Source organism: Mauremys reevesii, linkage group 26 (assembly GCF_016161935.1).
Source record: "Mauremys reevesii isolate NIE-2019 linkage group 26, ASM1616193v1, whole genome shotgun sequence".
NCBI lineage: Eukaryota > Metazoa > Chordata > Testudines > Geoemydidae > Mauremys > Mauremys reevesii.
In genome coordinates, this window is record NC_052648.1 from 12,995,138 (window position 1) to 13,016,511 (window position 21,374).

The following is a 21,374-nucleotide window of genomic DNA, read 5'->3' on the forward strand; positions in this document are numbered from 1 at the left end:
TGTAATCCCCAGGTCCTTTGTCTCTCCTCCTCCCCAGTAATTTTTTAGGGTTCCCCCAGCTATAAGAGTATTTTCTGGCCTGCTCTGTCTTCCTGTGTGTTTACATGCAGCATAGCTGCCCAAATCCCGTTTCCCAAAGGTTACCTTTTCTTTTGCCCTCTGCCTTCCAGTTTCTGGCCCACAAAGGGTTAAGCGAGCCGCCCTGAAATGAAATCTGCTGCTGCATATTTAAAGCAGGCTCTACCTGGGGAGTGGAGAGTTGTCTTCTTCCTGGTAGGGGAGCACCAGGGAGTCGTCTCTATGTGTGGCTGAATCCTAGTGAATTTCTCTGTTGTTGAGGAGCAAACACCTTGCAGGCCCCCAAGGTGAGTGTTTAATGTGGTGGGACCCGTGGCTCTGATTTAACTGGGCTGTGGTGGAGGGAGAGGGAATTCCTCCAGGCTGGCACAGAGCTGAAAAACAACCTACTTTTTCAACTCAAAAAGTACAGGCTTCCCCATTTTGTCAGCCCACCTCCCTGGAAGCCAGGAGAGGCACTAGAAGTGCCTTTCAGACCCTGCTGTGGTGGGTGTGTCTGAAAGTACCCAGCGCTCCCCTGGAATAGGGGGAGCAATGTTAAAAAAATTCCTATTGACTTTTATAGGTGCTGCCTAAAGAATCAGACTTCAGGTGCTAACCTGAGGGAGGGCAGCTCTGGAACTGAATTTTGCAATTGGAACCCATCTCTAATGGCAATTTTGTAAAGGAAACTCACCTTTCACTCCTGTCAGCACTAAGTCACTGGCCATGGCTAATGATTAACAAGGGCTGAGCCCAGAGCCTGGAGGCTGAGACTTGAAATGCTGGGGGTTAATTGATTTTATTTCAGATCTGAGCTCTGAAGCGTTAGGCTGACTTCCCCAAAGTCTGACTTCACAGGTTCCTCCTCTAACCTCCACCACATTGGTGTGTCTCAGGGGGCCTCCCCTGCCCTGGGCAGTGAAGCAAACAGCTCTTTGCTGTAGCCACAAAACAGCTTGCTTGGATGTAAACAGTCTCGCTGATGACCCTGAAGCATGTTGCTGAGCAGAGGGAGGCATTAGTAGGTGAGCTGCAGACAACAAAGGCGCTTGGGCGAAAAACAAATTTTAAGAAATTATAGGCAGCTTTGTGCAGAGAATGATCCAGGAGTTACTCTGGATTTACACAGGCGTAATTTAGAGCCAAATCTGCGTATGTGACAGGATACGCTCGCAGGGCCAAATCTGTGCTGCAGATAAAACTAAGTCAGAGGATCTGATTCTACCACGGTTCTCATGGGTAGCGTAGATGAGACCTGAGCTGAATTGAAGCCCTGGGGAAAAGTGCATGTTTGTTCAGCCACATCTCTGCTGGGCAGTAGGACAGGACAGACAGGGGTTTGTAGTGCACCCCGTGCTCTGTATACAAAGCAAGGGGCAAGCTCCCTGCTCAGTGTGGAGCCCTCACGGCCTGTTGGGGCCTAACTCGGAGACCAGATCCTCCCGGCCTCTCGTTTCCCCACCACTGTTTGTTTGCACTGTGAGCTGTCAGGGTGAGACTGGGGCTGGGCTCAGTCAGGGTGTAAAGCCCAGTGACAATACTGGGTGGTGCTGGCCCCTCCCGTCTCTAGGAGCCCTGTGCCCTGGGCTGCAGTGGGAGTCCGGCCCATAGGGGTGCTGCGGGGGAGGCGGCTGCTGACCCCCCTGGCTTGAAGTGGTTCCATCACAGATGGGGTTTACAGGTCGGTTCAATGGCTCTCAGCCCTCCGCCCCCCGCACAAACTGCTCCAGCACCCGAGCCAGGCCAGGCTGTGGTCAGTGCTCTCGAGATGCTGCTTGATTTAGCAGGCTGAGAGGGTGGGGGTGGTTTCTGCAATGAAACCTGCCAAACCAGCTTCTCTGGCTGTTTGCTTGGGTGTCTTTTCTCCCTTAGCACGTGTGCCACCGCTCGGTTAGTGCTTCAGTGCCCCAAGGGTGGAGCAAAACTCCATCCACCAGGCCGAGGCAAACCTGTGCAGGCACTTGAATTGCTCCTGTGATCTTGCTCATCAGAGTGCGGGGTGGGGGATCAAGGGGAATTGCAGGGGAGGGGCTGCAGATCCGTTCCCAAGCGGGGATGGGGAGGCCAAGGCTGGACTAGCGGAGGGGGGCTGCAGGTCATTACTTAGGGGTGGTGGGAGTGCTTTGAGGTGAACTTGCTCTTACTAGAGCTAGCAATCCGAGTGTAGCCTCCTCGGAGTCCCTCCCTTGGACACTCCCATGTGCAGTGATAGCAGAGAGTCCTTTCCTGGGGATTGCATGCACGGTCCCCTCTGGGCCTCCTTCCTCAAACCCACTGGGTTTCTCTCTGCACCAGGCCTCTCAGCGCTCCCTGTGCTTGGCCGCCAGGAAAGGAGAGACTGGGGCTAGGGGCAATAGAAACTGCCCAAGGTCAGGAGCAATGTAGCAGGTTGGAGAATTCTGGATGGCTCAGATTGCCTCCCTGCTGCCACTGAAACTAGCCTGTTTTAACTCCCACTGTCCCGCCCTGCAGAGGAGTTTCGGGTCAAAGACTGCAGCCAGTTCAGAGCTAGGCTAGGAGCCTGCTGATTGCATCTGCTTCAGCAGGTGTCTAAGCAGCTGGGCTCAGTCACTAGGCAAATCCTTCTCTGTGCCACTCCCCACCGCGCTGCTTTCTGGTTCCAGCCACAGCCAGGGAGGGCCCAGTTCCCCATAAGGCGAGGGGATTCTGGGGAATTCCTGCACTCCTAGCCCAGGAGCGTGCTCTGCAGTCCTCTCTATGGCCCTATGCTGGGGTTACAACAGAGGCATGCAGGGCCCAGCCTCCTAGGATCTGGCCTTGCCTGCGCCTGCCTTTTTGGTTTTAAACACCACAGTCTGCTTCTATGGCTCCTCTCTCTGATGATCCAGTGCTTTACAAAGCCTCCCCGCCCCATTTTACAGGGCGGGAGATACTCGCCCCAGGTCACGGGCAGAGACGGAACTAGTGCAGGAGTCCTGGCCCCCCAGGCTCCTGCTCTAACCACCAGACAATGCTGCCTTTGTGACTGTCTGTCTGTGAAAAGATCATTCTGTCTAGAGTGCAGCTGCCCCCTCCCTTAATCTGTCCCTCTCCTTTTTGCACACTTGGCTTTCCAAGCGGTTGGCGCCCCACTGAGAAGGCTTGTGGCTTTGTGATGGACAGAGCTGCACACCTGGGATCTAGAGCTTTTAGTCCGAACGTTCTGGGGCGTGTTTCTTTTGAAGTCGGGCTTCTGTATAAATTGGTACCCAAGCTGGCTGCTTCCCTGTACGTCTCTCCCCAGGTAGACGTGCCATTGCGCACCCGGTGATTGCAAGAGCCCTGCTGCGCTAGCCGTGTGGAAATAAAAGGTCTGCTGAAGAGTAGCAACCAAAACAAAAATGCCCCCTGCCGGTTGCCCTAAGCAATGTGGCCCCACAGAATATCCAACACTAGGGAATGTGCCCACTGACAAAGTCAGGGAGAAAACTGGCTTTGTGGCTAATGTGCCAGACTGGGTGGTCAGGTTCTAGCTTTGGCTCTGCCATAAACATGTGAAACCTGCTCTGTGCCTCAATTTCCCTGTCTGTAAAATGGGGATAAAACAATGGCTTACTTCACAAGGATTTAATGAGACATAATGTAGTCATGTTTGTAAAGTGCTGTGAGAGCTGTGGGATGGAATTCACTAATAACAGCGAGGCTACATCACTGCCGGTCCTTATCCCTATTGTATGGATGGGAAAACGAGCAGAGAGAGAGAACAGCTTGACCCAGGTCATGCAGCCAGTCAGCAGCAGAGCTACAAACAGAACCAGGTCCCTAGGAGGGTAAACTAATACATTACAATGGTTTGGGTGGAGAGACTCTGTGGGACTGTAAGTGGGGTCTGAAAAGAAAAGATGTTGAGGTCTCTCCCCAAAGAACATCCTGATGATGTCTGGCTTAGGTATGGGTCTGTCACCTTAGTGGAATAGTCTTTTCATTGTATGTATTGCAGCAACTGTGTTTTTGTATCTTGTGTGCATACCCGACCTGGGGACAGAGCATTTCAGCGGCTGGAAATTGAAGCTAGACCTATTCAGACTGGAAATAAGGCATAAACAGTTAGATGGTGATTAACCATTGGTACAATTTACCAAGACGCATGGTGGATTCTCCATTACTGAGAATCAAGACTGGATATTTTTCTTGCTAGGAATTATTTTGGAGCAATTCTCTGGCCTGTGTTATACAGGAGATCCGACTAGATGATCACAATGGTCCATTCTGGCCATGGATTCTATGAAAAGTCCTTGAAGCAAACAGGGTGTCATGCCATGATAGCAGAGACTAGAATAGAAATGAAAAACTTGTGTAGGGTCTGGGCAGAAAATCCCCAGGGCTCCCTAGAAATGAAGTGTCTCTGAGATTCTCCTCACTGCGCCATGTGGTGATCAGATCATGACAGTTGATAAGGCCTGTGCAGTGCCCGTGAGCTCAGAACAGATGCAGGGACTCCAGATAATTATTAAACGATCCATAACTGATACAGACAGGACTGACTCCTGTCGGAATAACTGGAGTCCTTTTCATTGACCTGTCTGATCGTGTTTCTCACCCTGGCACCACCTGTGACTGATTGCATGCACGTCTCATCCATGGCTCTTCTCCCAGGAACCTGCCTCTGGATTTTCATGCAGGCAATGAGAACCATCTTGTTGGTTGGTTTTATTTAGAATTTTGTATTCAGTTTTCCAAATACAATAAATATACCAGATCCATCATAATACAAAAGTAAAGCCAGTTAGGATAAAAGCGGGGAAGTAACATATCTATGGTCAGAGTTGACATTAATCATAGACCTCTTAAAGAGTCATTCCAAATTGCTTTGAATTTTTCGGGCAACCCCTTTCTGCAGTGCCTGCTCATTAGCTGTAAGGTCAGCTGTATCACTGAGCCAGGCATCAATATTTGGTGGGGACTGACCATTTTTGCAGGATTAACTTTTTAGCAATCAGGAACCATGCAGCCCTGTTACCAGGTAATCTCCGTGTATCAAGAATATATACAAGAATGAAACTTAAGGTGGAAGGCTCCAATTTAGCATCCAATATCAAATTGGTTCTTTGACCCACCTCATACCAGAAATTCTTGATACGAGGCACTCCCAAAACATATGAGCTAATGTAACCCCAAGGGAGTTACATTTCCAACAGTGGTCAGCATTTATGAGATCCATTACCATGAGCCTATGTGAGGACAACTATATTCAAAACAGTGTCTTTTGGTGAATAAACTGTAGTCTCAGGTCTATAGTTGCATTTTAAACATTAGATAAAGTTGTGTTCCACTGGGCCAGAGCTAGCTCTGTATCCAAATTTCTGTCCCAAGCAACTCTCAAATTAGCAATCTTTGGCAGAGTTCTTTGGACCAGACAATCATAGAAGGATACCACTGGCTGAGAAAATCCAAGGCGTTTCCTTCAAAATGTTCTGGATCTCTCAATGCATCCAGTGCAAATATATGTACAAGTTAATGCTTTAACTGAAGAGATTTCCATGCTACGGCGCAGAGCATGCCAAATTGTTGCTGAAGATCTACAAATGGTTTAAATTTATCATTGTCTGTTAGCTGTGACACAGTCATAATTCCTGTGGCCATCCAATCCCTCCACAGCAGAGTTTTGCTGCTGATTTTAAGGATTACTACATCTACATGGAAAAACAGGGGGGGGAAGTGGAATGTTTTAGCTAAGTTTGACCAAGCTTGCCTCACAAATGCTATTTTGGGAGCTCTGGAGCCATCAAATCTATAATAACTTGATCCTACAATGCTTGAAAGTGGGGGAGAGGATACCAATTCTTGTTGAGTCTGAACCTGGGGTAGGGTCTGTGTGGTCATATCCAACAGCCACAAAGATGCCAGGCTTAACAAAAAGGAGAGATGATCATTTTCCAAGTTGGGGAAATGAAATCCTCGCAGAGAAAGGGGGAGCTGTAATTTGTTCAGAGCCAATCTAGGTTTCTTACCTGCACCCCAAAGGAACATTCTGAAAATATTATTGAATTTTCTTAAAATGAGTTTGAGGAATAGGAGATAAAATTCTGGGAAGGATGTTGATTGTCAGTATATTAATTTTATCCAACAAACAAACTGAGGGTTAACCCTCAATCTCCCTAAATGATCAGCCACTTGGGCATTAATTGGATCTATATTTATCTTGGGGATGTCTGGAATAACTTTGAGAATTGGTATTCGTAAATCTCTCATAGAAGATGATTGCCCTTGAAATTCCCAATTTGAGGAAAGGCCTCTGTGGGCATATTTGTTAATGCCTAAGATTTCTGATTTCCCCCAATTAATTTTATATCCTGAGGAATCCAAAATTATTAATAGTGGTTAGAAGGTTAGGAATGGTAACCTCAGGCTTAGACACGAATACAAGAGCATCATCCACAACATAGAGCCTAATTTTGTGCTCTTTTTTCGGCCCACCTTGATCCCGTGAATATGGTGATTTGCTCGGATGGCAATGGCTAAAGGTTTTAGAGCTAAATCAAACAGAAGAGGAAGAAGGGGGTAGCCAGGCCTCGGATCACTCTGTAATGGAAATGGGGTGGAAATAAAACCATTGGTAACAACCCTGGCAGTCAGGTTAGAGTATAAAAGATTAATCCAAGACATACATGGGTCACCAAATCCAAATTTTGCTAACGCAGGAAAAAGATAGTCTCAGACTTCAGTCAAGTTTGTTCTTTTTTATTTTATTTTTTTTTACACTCTCTCTTTTTAGACTCTCTCTCAAAATCATATCAATCAAATTAAATCAGCTAAGTCTATTATAAGTAAACCTACCTGATTAACCTTATAATATGTATGTATATGGACAAATCTCTCATCACAACAAGACAGCAAGAACTTTTTTACATTTTTTTTAGCATCACAATTGATTAAAGAAATTGGCCTGTAATTACTATATAGTTCAAGGTCTTTCCCAGGTTAGGAATAACAGAAATTACAGCTTCTTTAAGAGTAGGTGGGAGGGTTAGCTCATCCTTGGTCTCGCTGAACATATTCAACAATCTAGGTGTTAACATTTCAGATAACATTTTGTAAAATTCAGTTGGGAACCCATCTGCACCGGGACTCTTTCAACTCTTTATTTCTGTTCTAGCCTGAGTCAGTTCTGTGATTTCTAGAGAAGCATCTAAAAGTTCCTTCTGAGAGTCAGAGATCTGTGGCAGAGACAGCCCACTAAAAAGTTATCGAGGTTATCTTTACTGATGCCCTCATCAGCTACGTAAAACTGTTGAAATTCTTTTAATATCTGACTGTTGTGTGTATAATTTATTGCTACTAGCACAAATAGCAACAATCTTCTTTTGGTTAGCTTTTTGCTTAAGTCTATATGCCAACAGCTTGCCAAATTCCCAGAAGTTTTGCTTCAAACAGATTACAGCAAACTCAGTCTTTTGGGACAGATGTTTGTTGATTTCATGTTTTAGATTAGGGGTGGGCAAGCTTTTTCCATCTGGGTATGGAAATTGTATGGCAGGCCATGAAAGCTCATGAAATTGGGGTTGGGGTGCAGGAGGCAGTGAGGATTCTGGCTGGGGGTGTGGGCTCTGGGGTGGGGCTGAGGATGAGAAGTTTGGGGTTCGGGAGGGTGCTCTAGGCTGGGATTGAGGGGTTCAGAGGGTAGGAGAGGGATTGGGACTGGGTGGGGGCGCACAAGGGGCTCAGGGGTGCAGTCTCCAGTTGGCACTTGCCTCAAGCAGCTCCCAGAAGCAGCAGCATGTCCCTCCTCCAGCTCCTATGCGGAGGCGCGGCTCTGCGCGCTGCCCCATCTGCAGGCACCACCTCTGCAGTTCCCATTAGCCACAGCACTCAGCCAATGGGAGCTGAGGGGAAGGTGCTTGTGGGGCATGCCTATGCTTCCTGAGAGCCATGCAGAGTGGCCCCCAACCCTGCTCCCCGGCTGGAGCAGGGCAAGCCCTCGACCCCGCTCCCCAGCGGGAGCTCAAGGGCCGGATTAAATCAGCTGGCGGGCTGGATGTTGTCCGCAGGCCGTAGTTTGCCCACCCATGTCTTAGATTGAGGGTTCTGAGCTCCTCTCCAGAGGGAGAAGTACTGTCTTTATCCAAGGCCTCAATTTCATCCTCCAGGGTATCAATTTTGTGTGTTCTCAGTTTCTTTTTAATGGTGGCATAAGAGATGATACAACCTCTGATGAAGACTTTAAAAGCTTCCCAAAGTGCAGCTGATGAACCGCTCAACTCCTGCTAGAGAGAGTTAACAAGTGATGGATCACACAGCAGAGAGGTCTTTAGTCTCCACATTTTCGTTGGGTGTGCCTACCCGGGAGGCCTCAAAGATGCATGTATAGCAGCATGGTCAGATATAACAATGGTACCAATGCCACAATCAGAGACAGAATTGATCAAGTCCTGTGACACTAAAATAATCCAGTTTGAATATATTGAATGAGCAGCAGGAGAAAAAACTATTTAAAAAAACTCTGACTATGGGATCACCCAATTTCCACGCATCTTGGAAACCTAAGTCAGATATGTATGAAGTACCTGGTGAGTCTTAGCATTTATTACGGAGACGGAGAAGATTTCTCAAGGGCTGGGTCTAGAGTTTATTATAGCTGGATACTAATTAATAGGACGATGGCCCTTTTCATTTATACTCATCAAAAATTTGGGATAATTCTGGTTTGGCCTATAGAGACTGCCAGGGATGATGATAGAATTGCTAATTTCAGCCTTGTGGACAGTAAATCTGCCGCAATTTCAGACCTTGTGCTCAGAATATTAACATTCAACTTTTTATGTATGAGTATAGCAACACGCCTGGCTTTAGAATTAAAACAACTAGAAACTGAGAGGCCTACGCAAGTTCTGTCAGATGTCTCCTGGAACATGCCATGTCCACATTCTTTCTCTCTCTCTCTCTCCTTTTTTTTATCATTGAGTATGTGGTTTCTTTTTCTTTCTTTTTCTAAACTGTTTTATATTCCAGGAGACACATTTAATGACCAGAGCTTCATTTCTAAAATATACCAGATAAAACTGTGTGGCTTTGTGAATAAATATGAAATTACAAATTTTCCTGACCATCACACAGCTCTTGCATAGCTAAGCAGCCAAAGTGATCTAATCCAGGGGTCGGGCGTCGCTTCATAGGACATATTCTACAGGAGTGAGAAGGAAATTCCCAGCATGGGAGGGTAACCAGAGGGGGGCTGAAAGAGGAATTAAATAAGTGAAAAAACAAAGCAGAAAAGCGAGTGGAGGGAGTATTATACAGTCAAAAAGAAGAATCCTTTTAAACAGGCCAGAACTATACACTTGGCAGCCAGAGTGGTGTCCAGAGCAGGTGAAACTTGGAGATCCTCACAGCCCAAACGTTACAACTACAGTAATCGCCTCTTACTAGGGCTCCGTGTCTGTCACGGAGGTCGCAGAAGTCATGGATTCCATTACTTTCTGCAGCCTCCATGACTTCTGGTGTGGCTGACCCCAGGGCCACCCAAGCCTTTGATAGCCCTGCAGCCAGCCACACCTGCTGCTGCTCGGGTGGCCCCAGGCAGCTGGCCCCAGAGACTACCTGAGCAGTGGTCCTGAGGGTGGTGGGAGCAGCTGCAGCATGGTGGCCCCTGGCAGTGGTCCCAGAGGCAGGCAGAGAAGCGGCAGGTGGCTGGCCCCCCGGCAGCAGGTGCCGCTGGCGTTCCCCCCCAGAGGAGCAACCCCCAAACCCCTTGGGAGCCTCCCAAAGCAGTGGGCTCCCAGCCAAGATTTAGTCAGGGGTATTTATAGTACAAATCATGGACAGGTCACGGGCTGTGAATTTTTTTTGGTTATTGCCCGTGACCTGTCTGTGACTTTTACTAAAAATACCCATGATTAAATCGTAGCCTTACCTATTACCAACAGAACCTTGGTACACTTAGTGCATAAGGAAGCACCATCTAATAAAACAACGATATATAATTAATCAAATGGTGGATTTTACATTGACGCTCCTTTCCTATGAGTTAAGGCAATAGGAAGTAAATTGATGATAACCCTTCAACCCCAATGGGGGGGGGGGGGGGAAGGAACTAACATATCAATATCAACTAGCACCCATCAACGTATTTAGCGCATATTAGTTCTAAGCGAGCAATACATACATTCCATATTGTCTAATCATTCCATAGATGTCTTCTCCTCTTGCAAGGGAGAAGTTTGCAGATTTTTGAGGTATTTTCCTGCCTTCTGCAGGGAACTGAATGATACTATCTTCTTGCCATTCTTAATATGGAGCACTGCTGGGAATTGAATAAAATATTTCAACTCCATCTTCCTGGCTAATAGTTTTGCCTGGTTAAAAGCTGCCCTCATCACAGGCATAATCATGAAAGAGCAGTATTTTAATTGCTGTTTCTCCCCATAACAGCTCCTTTTTTCCCCTCTGGATTTCTGCAATATAAGCTCCTTGTTGTTGCTAAACATCAGGAACTTCACAATCAATGCTCTAGGCTGACGTTCTGGAACAGGCTTGAAGGCAAGAGCCTAGTGTGCCTGTTCTGCATCAAACCAAAACTCTACTGCCAGAACCAACAACTTAGTTAGCAGTTTAAGGACAAATTCAGAGGTTTTACCTTTCTCTGTTCCCTCAGGGAGACCCACAGTCTTGCTGCTACGTCGTTTTGAGTGGCTTTCTAGATCTACTAGCTTGGTCTTAATAGTCTTGATATCATTAAAATTCTTCATAACCTGTAACTTGTTCTCCTTGAAATCATCTTCCACTTCAGAAATTCTGTGTTGTCCATCAGCCCTTCATCTGGAAAGAGCTCGGCGTGCTCTCTGAATCTGCCTTGCTGGTCGCAGGGTGGAAGCTATAGAGTTAATTTCAGCTGTGTCTGCGGCCATCTGCTGGAGTACAGCCATCAGCTGCTTTCCATCAGGCTCGGGCGCCATTTTGTTTGAAGAAGCTGATCAGGCAGATCTCCCGTGGGGTGGTGGTTTTTTGTGCTTTCAGATTCGGAGAGGAAAATGCAGAGCTAGAGGGGATCTTGGGGGTTTCAGTAGTCAAGCACAGTATTTCGGGGGGTTGGATGATTTGGTTTTAGGGGACAATGTTTAGGGATTCCATGTGGGCTGCTTCAGAGCCCAAGCAACCTGCATCTGCCTAGGTTACATCTCCCTCTGGTGTCCAGTGAGAACCATCTACATGAATGGACCATTTCTTGGCAGTTGCTTTTCTGATCTCTGACAATGCTTTTTGATCTGGCCCTTCTGTGAGGAATTGTGTTCAGAGGCCTGTCCAGTTCCACCGATCCCCAAGCACTGGAATTGTAGTACTGGGAATGTAGTTCATACCCAGTTCTCCCCTATACTAATGAGTGCATCCAGAATCAGATGAACAGAGCTAATCCAGAAGCTGCGAGTCAGGCAGGGTATCCATCATACCAATGTGCTGCACTCTACAATGATTGGCAGCCAATTCCAGGCACATTTCAAGGATCTGGCCTCAATCGTCAGGCGGGGCCGGCGGGGCGCTGCGGCGCGCGCCGCGCGCGCGCGCGCGGGTCCTCTCTTCGCGGTCCTCTTTTCGCGGCTCTGCGCGGCTGCTGCCTGCCCCCTGCACCTGAGCCCGGGAGACCGGACGGGCCACGCCGACAGTGCGCACCTGCGGCTCAGGAGCGGGGAGCGGGCGGGGACCCGCCGTCATGCCATGCATGCGTCCGCAGGTCGTCCGGCCCGCTCGGACCTGACGCCGGCATGCCGGCGGCGAGCTCCCACCGGCCAAATGCCGCCCCCGGAAGCGCCGCCCGCCGCCTGCTTGGCGCGCTGGTGTCTAGAGCCGCCCCTGCCCTCAGTGGTCCACACCTCGCTGTCTCTGAAACAGTCTCTAGCTGACTCTGCACTCTACTGCAGCAGCTGCATTCAGTCAGCACGCTGCCTGGCGGACACTTTCTGGAGGGCTTTGGCTGTGGAATCAATTCCCGACAGAGATCTGCCTCAAGCCACGTCCTGCCACCTTCAGGGCACATGGTGAAACTCCTCATTTGTTAGACCTCGGCAACCGAGTGCATCCTCTGCTGAGGCCATTGCCTGCTGTGTCCTTCCCAGTACAACAGGATCCAGACATCCGACTGGAGCGCGGCATTCCACTGTCCCTTATCCATCTTTGCAGCATGGGGTAGCAGAGAGGTGACCCATGGGACAGATCAAAGGGAATTCTGGGCCTTTGATCCCATAGTCCCCTATGACACCAGAGCATATCCCTACAATGCACAATGAAAATTTCCCTTCAGGCAGTGTGGAGAACACTGGGACGCCTTCCCTCAGTGCACCTGCTTCTAGCAATACAGCCTGCTGCTGTGTGGACACAGCATTGTGACATGCATCAGCACAAGCAGCAGGGGCGGCTCCAGGCACCAGCACGCCAAGCGCGTGCTTGGGGCGGCAAGCCGTGGGGGGTGCTCTGCCGGTCGCCGCGAGGGTGGCAGGCAGGCTGCCTTCAGCAGCTTGCCTGCGGAGGGTCCGCAGGCAAGCCGCCGAAGGCAGCCTGCCTGCCGTGCTTGGGGTGGCAAAATGCCTAGAGCCGCCCCTGCTAAGCAGCACAGTGTGAAGGCACTCCTCTGAAACATGTTTTGTTTTGCTTTGGTAGCACTATACCACCAGATCTTATCCTGGCCTAGCTGCTGTGTGCAACAAGCCCTTGGGGTCACTAATCGGGTTGCCAGGTGTCTGGTTTTTTACCAGAATGCCTGGTCAAAAAGACCCTGGCGGCTCCGGTCAGCACCGCTGACTGGGTAGCCAAAAGTCCAGTCGGTGGTGCAGCGGAGCTAAGGCAGGCACCCTGCCTGCCCTGGCTCCATGTGGCTCCTGCAAGCGGCCAGTATGTCCAGCTCCTAGGCGCAGGGGCGGCCATAGGGGGCTCCGCACGCTGCTTGTGCCCTGAGTGCCAGCTCCGCAGCTCCCATTGGCCAGGAAGTGCAGCCAGTCGGAGCTGGGGGGCGGTGTCTATAGGAGCCCCTGTGCCACTTGGCCTAGGAACTGGATGTGCCGGTTTCTTCTGGGAGCTGCCTGAGGTAAGCGCTGCCCAGCCAGAGTCCGCACCTCAGCTCCCTGCCCCAGGTTGGAACACCCTCCCACACCCTAACTCCCTCCCAGAGCCTGTACTACTACTGTACTACTGAGTATTTTTATTAATGACTTGGATAATGGAGTGGAGAATATGCTTATAAAATGTGTGGGTGACACCAAGCTAGGGGGTTGCTAGCACTTTGGAGTTAGAATTCAAATGACCTTGACAAATTGGAGAATTCATCTGAAATTCAGTAAAGACAAGTGCAAAGTACTTCACTTAGGAGGGGAAAAAATCAAATGCCCGGCTTCACACTGGGGAGTAACTGGCTAGGTGGTCGTACTGCTGGAAAGGAGCTAGGGGTTACAGTGGATCAATATGTAATGCAGTTGCAAAACAAGACTGAGTGATTGCACATGTACGTCGCTGCACACAGTCACTGGAAATTTCCCCCTCAATGGTACCCATCAGAGCGGCTTGAGCGGCCCCTGCCTTCACACGCCACTGCGGCCTGGACCAGATGTGGCGGACTCGGCTGCCAAGACTGTGGCTTCTAGGTACAGGAGGTCTTGGCTGCCATCCTCAGAGCTTCCACACGTGGACCAACAAACATTCAAGACTTGCACCCCCCCCCCGAAAGGTCCTTGTTTTTCTGGAAAGCAAATAGACTCTAAGCTCCAGGGGTTGAAGGATTCTAGGGCGATTTTCTAGTCTTTGGGGTTGTATACTCCTGCCCTGCCCCAGGGCAGCAGACCCACCATTACTCTGCTCCTGCTCCTTGTCAGATAGGGGCTAGAAACGCAAACCACCATCTCCTCCTTCTTCTTCATCGGTGCCTGCCCAGGGACCACTCTCACGAGGAGTTCCTCTTCCAAGGGGTTCATTCTCTCCTTTAGGTAGGAGCCATAGAGGAGGTAATGCTGTGTCTCAGAGGGAAGGGGCTCTATTCCCCTTGTATCCTAACCGCAGCAAAGGGAGGTCTCAGACCAATTTTAGATCTGCACCAGCTCAGCAGCTATCTCCAAAAGATACAGTTCTACATGACCACCCTGGCTGCCATTACCCCTCCCTGGATCCTCAACTCAAGCCACCTACTGTCATGTGGTGATTTATCAAGGTCACAGCAAGTATCTCAGATTTGTAGAGAAGCACTCTTGTCACCTGGTCACTGCACTGCCTTTTGGCCTGGCAGCAGCTTATTGGGCTTTCACAAAAGGTACGACAGTGGTAGCTGCTTTCCTGCGGAGGCTCTGAGTACAAATCTACCCTTACCTGGGTGACTGGCTAGTCAAAGACTGATCCAGGCCTCAGGTACTGTCCAATCTTTCTCTCACTCAGTCAACTTTTAAAACCCTGGGTCTGCTGATCAACTTTAGAAAAATCTCCAGTCCCCCATCCCCTCCCTGCATTTCTGTCATGGAGCTGGATGTCTGGGCCTGATCTGGGTCTGTCTTCTCCATGGCATGCTGTCACGGAGTCCCCAGGCGCTGCTCTGGAATTGCTCCCCTCAAAGCCAGTCAGGACTTTGGGGAGCCTCCTCTCCCTCAGAGCAGACTGTCTGCAGGGCAAGAAGCTCACCTGGCTTCACCTCCTGGGTCTCTCCTTGGAGCATTCAGCATCCTCTGCCCCTCCGTGCACTTCCCACAGCGAGTCTGAGGGTCCTGCCCCCCCACTTCGCAGTCAGACGTGACTCTCAGCCAGCCAGTAAAAGAGGTTTATTTGATGACAGGAACACAGTCTAAAACAGAGCTTGTAGGTACAGAGAATGGGACCCCGCAGCTGGGTCCATTCTGGGGGGCAGTGAGCCAGACCCCCACGTCTGCCCTTCACTCCTTGTCCCCAGCCAGCCCCAAACTGAAACCCCTCCAGCCCCTCCTCTCTGGGCTTTGTCTCTTTCCCGGGCCAGAAGGTCACCTGACCTCTTTGTTCACCTTTAGCTATTTCCTTGCACGGGGGAAGGGCCCTGGCCATTTGTTGCCAGGAGACAGAGTGTCAGTGATTTATGCTCACTGGCCTTTATCCCACCACCTAGGGACTTAAGAAATGCACAGGGGAAACTGAGGCACCCACACAGTATTCAGAGGAAACATTAAGAACAGTCCCACTTCGTCACACATGCTGCTTTGGGAAGACTGGTTGCTCTAGGGTTTTCGTGCCCGACCTCAACCTCGTGCACAGGGCTGCCCTACTCTAGCCCAGCTATTTTGTTGCCATAAAGCTAGAAAAAAAATTAACTGCTTGTTGGACTCCCTGGCTTTGCAGGCTGAACCCTTTGCATACCTGGTCCCCGTCTTCCAGCAAAGGAAAGAAGAAGAAAAACCTCTCTGGCTTTGCCGGCTGCCAAAAGGAAAAATGTGTCCTTTTGAAATCCTGATGTCTGTGCTTCTGGTTCAAAATGATCCCACCACTGCCACCATGTCAAGGCTGATTCCCTACTCTGGCACTTTGAGTGCAGAAGGTGGGGCCTGCAAGGGCTCTAAAAATTAATACTGGCCACTCCAGGCTTGTATTAAACTCCCAAGGTTACAACTTCTCCCTGACCTTGGAATGGTAGATGCTGCCACCACCCAAGTGCAGAAACCCTTTGAGAACCCAGGAAGGCGCACTTGGGAATTCCTTCCTGTGGGGTACCCTCAAACCCTTTCACCCCCACCCCCCGGGAAGAGCTGAGAAAGGGAGGTGGGGGAAAGGGAAATCCGAATTAAGCACCAAGAATCACTTTCTTGAGGTCCAGCTGAAAGGTTACAAGCAGAACAAAAGCACCTGGGGGTAGCACAGAGGAATCCACAAGCCATAACGAAATAAAAGGGACAAACCTAATTGCGTCTTCCTAGACATTTCCTGGGCTACTTACATAGCTGGGGTTTTAGATGAGTCGTTTCTAGGTATGATACTGATGATTTTTCCTACCTGGCCCAAGCTTCTTACAGCAGAGCTCTGCCCTGTCCGCCTCTCCCCGCGAGAACAACCACAGACAGACAAAAGGGGAGTCTTTTCTCCATTTAAAAAAGTTCTAGCCTTCTCATTGGCTCTTTTGGCCAGGTGCCCACTCCCTTCCTTTTACCTGTGCAGAGCAGTGAGACTTTTTAACCCTTTACAGGTAGAGCAATTAGAGAACAGCTACTAAGAGGGATTTTATAGCTGCTGGGTGTCCATAAAAGGGAGCTTTACCCCCACCCCCAATTTATCACAAAGGCCTGGAAAGGTACCTGCAAATACAAGAACCTGTTCCTCCCTGGGACTTGAACTTAGATTTTTCAAGGCTTATGAGGTCTCTGTTTGAGCCTTTAGCAATGTGCTCCTTACTACACCTATCATTGAAGGTGGCATTTTAGTAGCCCTCGCTTTGGCCAGACGAGTGGCTATGCTGCATGCTCTGATGTCTGAACCTCCTTATACTTTGTCCTTAAAGAAACTGTGTATCTGTGCCCCACATCCAAGATTTTGCTGTAAAGTGGTTCTCTACCTTTCATATTAACCAGTCGATTTACTTAGGTACATTCTGCCCCAAACCACACACCAATAGAGAGGAGCAACACCTGCCCAGCCTAGATGTTAGAAGGGCTTCGGCGTTCTATGAATGGAGACAGGACTAAATAGTTCCATTTGTGAGCCCAAGTACTCGTGGCCGTCCCTGGCAGGATGAAGGGTCTCCTAGTATCTTTGCAGATAATTTCATAGTGGATAATCTCCTATAGTTATATATGTTATGATCTGGGTGCCATTTCCCTGCTGAGCAAAGAAACTGCACATTCGATGCGATCACAAGCGGCCTCAGCAGCATTTCTTGTGCAAATCCCTAACCAGGATATTTGTAGAGCACCAGCCTGGTCTTCAATCCACACCTTCATGTCCCATTATGCCATCACTCCGCACTGTAGAGACAATGGTAAATTTGGGCAAGTTGTACTCCAGTCTGTGTGTACATAAACTCCATCCCTCTTCCTACCCTGCACTTGTGAGTCACGGAGAGTGGAATGCACATGTGCAATCGCTCAAAACCCCAGTGTGATTACTGACCTTCCATAGCTGTTCTTTGAGATGTGCTGTTGTCACGGCCTTACAGGTCGCACCCACTCTCAGCCCTGTGTGGTCCCTGGGCGAACCCCCTTCAGTGTGACAGCCCTTCTCGGGGGGTCAAGCCCCTCCGCTTCCTGGAACAGCACCTCTCTGAGCCTTAGCACGCCTGTCTCTCGCCGTGGGCCGCTCAGGGAGTCCACGCGCTCTGGACACCCGGGGCCTCCACTCCCAGAGGGAATGATGCAACCCTGAACTCTAGACTGGAGTGACTTTCAGCCAGCATAAAACAGGAGGGTTTAGTGAGCGTCTGAACCCAGCCCAGGAAACTCTCAGGGCCCTCAGGCCTGGCCTCCCTCAGCCCAGCACATCCCAGTCTCCCCTGCATCCAGTGGGCTCTGCCTGCTCCCCGTCTCCAGCCCCGAGACCCTGCGCTTCCCAGCTGGGCATCCGACCTCAGCGCCCCCACCAGCTCCTCCCCCGTCCTTTGCTTCTGTCCCAGGTAAACCGGTCGCTGGGGCCCTCTGTCCTCTGTTCCCTCTGGCTGGACCTGGCTGGTCAGGTCTCTCCTCAGCCCTTTGCCCTCCCACTCATAGGCGCCGACTTCAGCTCCCGCCGGTGAGTGCTTGACCCCACCCCCCCCACCCCCAGCCCTGCCCCACCTCCACCCCTGCCCTGCCCCTATTCTGACTCCTTCCCCAAATCCCCACCCCGGCCCCACCTCCTCCCCTGAGCGCGCCGTGTTCCCACTCCTCCCTATCCCTCCCAGCACACCACCAAACAGCTGTTTGGCAGCAGCAAGGTGGGAAGCGCTGGGAGGTAGGCGGAGGAGCAGGGACGCGTGTGCGCTGAGAGGAGGAGGTGGTAGCTGAGGGGGGCTCTGGGTCGGCTGGGCCCTTTATACTGGTGCACTGTGACATGGGATGGCAGAGGGTGCCTGATCGGGGGGAGGGATAGCTCAGTGGTTTGAGCATTGGCCTGCTAAACCCAGGGTTGTGCGTTCAGTCCTTGAGGGGACCATTTAGGGAACTGGGGTAAAAATCTGTTTGGGGATTGGTCCTGCTCTGAGCAGGGGGTTGGACTAGATGATCTCCCTCCCAACCCTGATATTCTATGATTGAGCCACTCTGGCAGGTACCACTGAGGGGAAAATTTCCAATCACTGTGCATGGGGTTGCGCACACACTCAGGAGTGGAACAGACATGTGCAAAACACATCTGTGACAAAGTGGGACTGTTCTTAATGTGTTATGTAAATGCTGAGTGGGGAGTTATTAACCTGGAGAGGTTGCAGGGGAGTTTTGCTGGGACGGCCTGCATTGGGGAAGGGAGGATACCTGAGAACCCAGGAGGGGGGTTGGAGTCCAGGTGACACCTCTGCCCAGGAAACTGGACAAAGGACACAAAGACTGGGGGAGGAGCCGGGGGGAGGCTGAGTGAGAGGCTGGAGGGAGTTTCAGTTTGGAGCTGGCTGGGAAATGGAGAGGGGCCCCGAGGGGGCTTGGGCTTCCCAACAGGGCTGTGGCCTCCCTGGGGGCCCCAGATGTACCTAACTAAAGGGGGTCCTGTTGTCTGTACCGGCAAGACCTGTTTTGGACTGTGTTCCTGTCGTCTAAATAAACCTCTCTGTTACTGGCTGGCTGAGAGTCATGGTGAATCGCAGGAATCCAGGGGTGCCAGGCCTAGTCTCCCCCCACACTCCAAAGAGCAAAGTTACAGAAGGGTTAATAACTGTTTTTATATCATTTTGGGGTGTATTAACAGGAATGTCATAGGTAAGACATGAGAAGTAACTGTCCCGCTCTACTTGGCACTGGTGAGGCCTCAGCTGGAGTATTGTGTCCTGTTCTGGGCACCTCATGTTAGGAAAGATGTGGACAAATTGGGGAGAGTCTAGAGAAGAGCAACCAAAAAGGATAAAAGGTTTAGAAAACCTGAGCTCTGAGGAAAAATTAAAAAACTGGAGATCTTTAGTCTTGAGTAAAGAAGATTGAGGAGGGGACCCTGATGAGTCTTCAGATATGTTAAGGGCTGTTAGAAAGAGGACAGTGATCAATTGTTCTCCATGTCCACTGACGGTAGAACAAGAAGTAATGGGCCTAATCTGCAGCAATGGAGATCTAGGTTGGATCTTAGGAAATAACTTTCTAAGTCTAAGGATAGTTAAGTACTGAAACAGACGTCCAAGGGAGATTGTGGAATCCCCATGACAGGTGGCTTTTAAGAAAAGGTTGAACAAACTCCCATCATGGGTGGTCTAGGTTTACGTGGTCTTGCCTTGGTGCAGGGGACTGGACTTGATGGCCTCTTGAGGTCCCTTGCAGTCCTACATTTCTATGATTCTGTGTGACGCAGGGCAAGCCTGTCATATTGCACACCAACACCGGCCGTAATGTTAAGGTTGAATGGGTAACCTTGGTTCTGGCACTTCTGAGTTCTTGTGTGCTTGGCTTTGCAACTTTAATGTTCTTACCATAGATGTTTGGGTGTAATACAGCATCCTGCTTCGCTCCCTGCTTTGTAATATTCTTTTGTGATGTAAAACAGCTGCCACGTTCCACCCAGGAGCTGGCTGCATTTTAGTAATTCCAGCGTGGCCTATCATGTTGGTATCTAAGCCACTTTTGTGTGTGTGTGTGTGTGTGTGTGTCCCCATTTCCTGTATATGTGCAGTTTGTGAAGGACACTATGTAAATGCCAAGTGTTGTTACCATATAGCAATAAAAGCAGTATCGATCTTTTAACTGCCAACCTGCTAGCTGCCACGCAAAGCCTGCAAATGGTTGCATTTGTGGATCTAGCAGGGGCGAAATCTTCCCCTATGTTTCCCCAGGCTCCTTAAATGTGGTTATCCCTTTCTGACTCGAGTGACTAGACAAAATGTGGGGCCCGTGGGATGTTCCAGCTGGGACCAGACAATTAACAGTGAGGATAATTAGCCATTGGAAGAATGTACCAAGGGTCGTTGTGGAGTCGTCATCACTGATTATTTTTAAATCAAGATTAGATGTTGGTCTAAAAAACCTGCTCTGGGAATTATTTTGGGGGCAGTTCTCTGGCCTGTGTTCTGCAAGAGGTCAGCCGACAGGATCACAGTGGTCCCTTGGGGCCTTAAAATCTATGACATTGATTGCCTGGTACCTTGTTTATTTACAAGGAATGTACAAAGTCCTGCTTCTCCGACTGCAGGAGGAAGCAAAGGCACAAAGGAGCAGTTTCTTAGCTTACTGCCCCAGGCCTCTTTAGCTGACATCAGCGGCCAAAGCTGTCTCAAAACGTCTCCCAGGGTCACATTGTGCTTACAGGATCCTGCTTGACTCCCTTCAGGCATGTTTTTGTGTGTGTGCTCTGCCTTCCTCTCATACGCACCCAAACCAGTACTTGGCAAAAACCCCTCCTCCCAGTCCTGGGGGACTCCTTCCACAATCCTAGGCCAAGAGCTTAGCAAGATTCGAAGAGAGGCTCAGACATTTTCAGCTAGATAATAAGAACACTCACACTTAAGATAAAAAATGTGTAAGGGATGTAAACCTCCAGCTTCAGGGTGTGAACCAGCCTCTAACTGATAGGGGTGCAATGACCCAGGCATGGTGGCCAGGCCTACTGATCAAGAGTCAGGCTTAGCGCTCAGAGCCAAGGATCACAACAAAGGACAGTGTTAGGTGCCATGCCAGGGGTCAGGTGTAGGAGCAGGGGCTGGCAGCAGATGGAAGGCAGGAACCCAGAGCAGGCAGGAATGGAGGGTTCGGGAGCTGGGGGAGCAGGAGGGGGTCATAGTAGCAGCCAGCCAAGGATTCCTCTAGTTCAGTGGTTCCCAAACTGGGGTTTGAGAACTACTGGGGGTTCACGAAATGTTACAGGGGGGTTCTCGGGGGGGAATTCCCTAATGGCGGACAGAGCTGTCCCTAGGAACCCCGGGCAGCATGGGGCCAGCAGCCTGGAGCTCCTGGACTTCCAAGAGCTAAGTAGCTCAAAGCAAGCGTATCTATCACACTGAGGAGATTTAAACTTCAAGACTCCTTATAAGAAATTGAAAGGGAGGTGGATATTTTTTGCTGTTTTTAAAATTAAATAGGCAGCTAGTCTTGTTTTTAAAATTATGATGATGAACAAGTTGAAGATTTGTTGTTACGTGCGTTGTTTGCCTGGACTGCTCAAGACCTGAATGCTTGTGTAGGAGGAACTCTCTGAGTTGGCTTCTAAAATCCCTTCCTGCTGTTTCACATCTGATACTCTTGGATGAAACATAGGAGCCTTGTCTTGTAGCAAGCTTATTCAAAGTGATACAA

At 49.8% G+C, this 21,374-nt stretch overlaps 1 protein-coding gene across 2 annotated transcripts in view; it reads left to right on the forward strand.

The window, feature by feature from the left end:
* The first annotated feature begins 251 nt into the window (after window positions 1–251).
* TJP3 (tight junction protein 3) overlaps window positions 252–21,374 on the forward strand; it is a 54,243-nt gene continuing 33,120 nt past the window's right edge. The window contains exon 1 of one of the 2 annotated variants that reach the window (XM_039515726.1): window positions 252–365. The gene's annotated coding sequence lies outside the window, so the exon portion shown is untranslated. Of the gene's footprint in view, window positions 366–921; window positions 1,086–21,374 lie in introns of those variants that run through there. The other variant, XM_039515728.1, reaches the window with a different exon arrangement.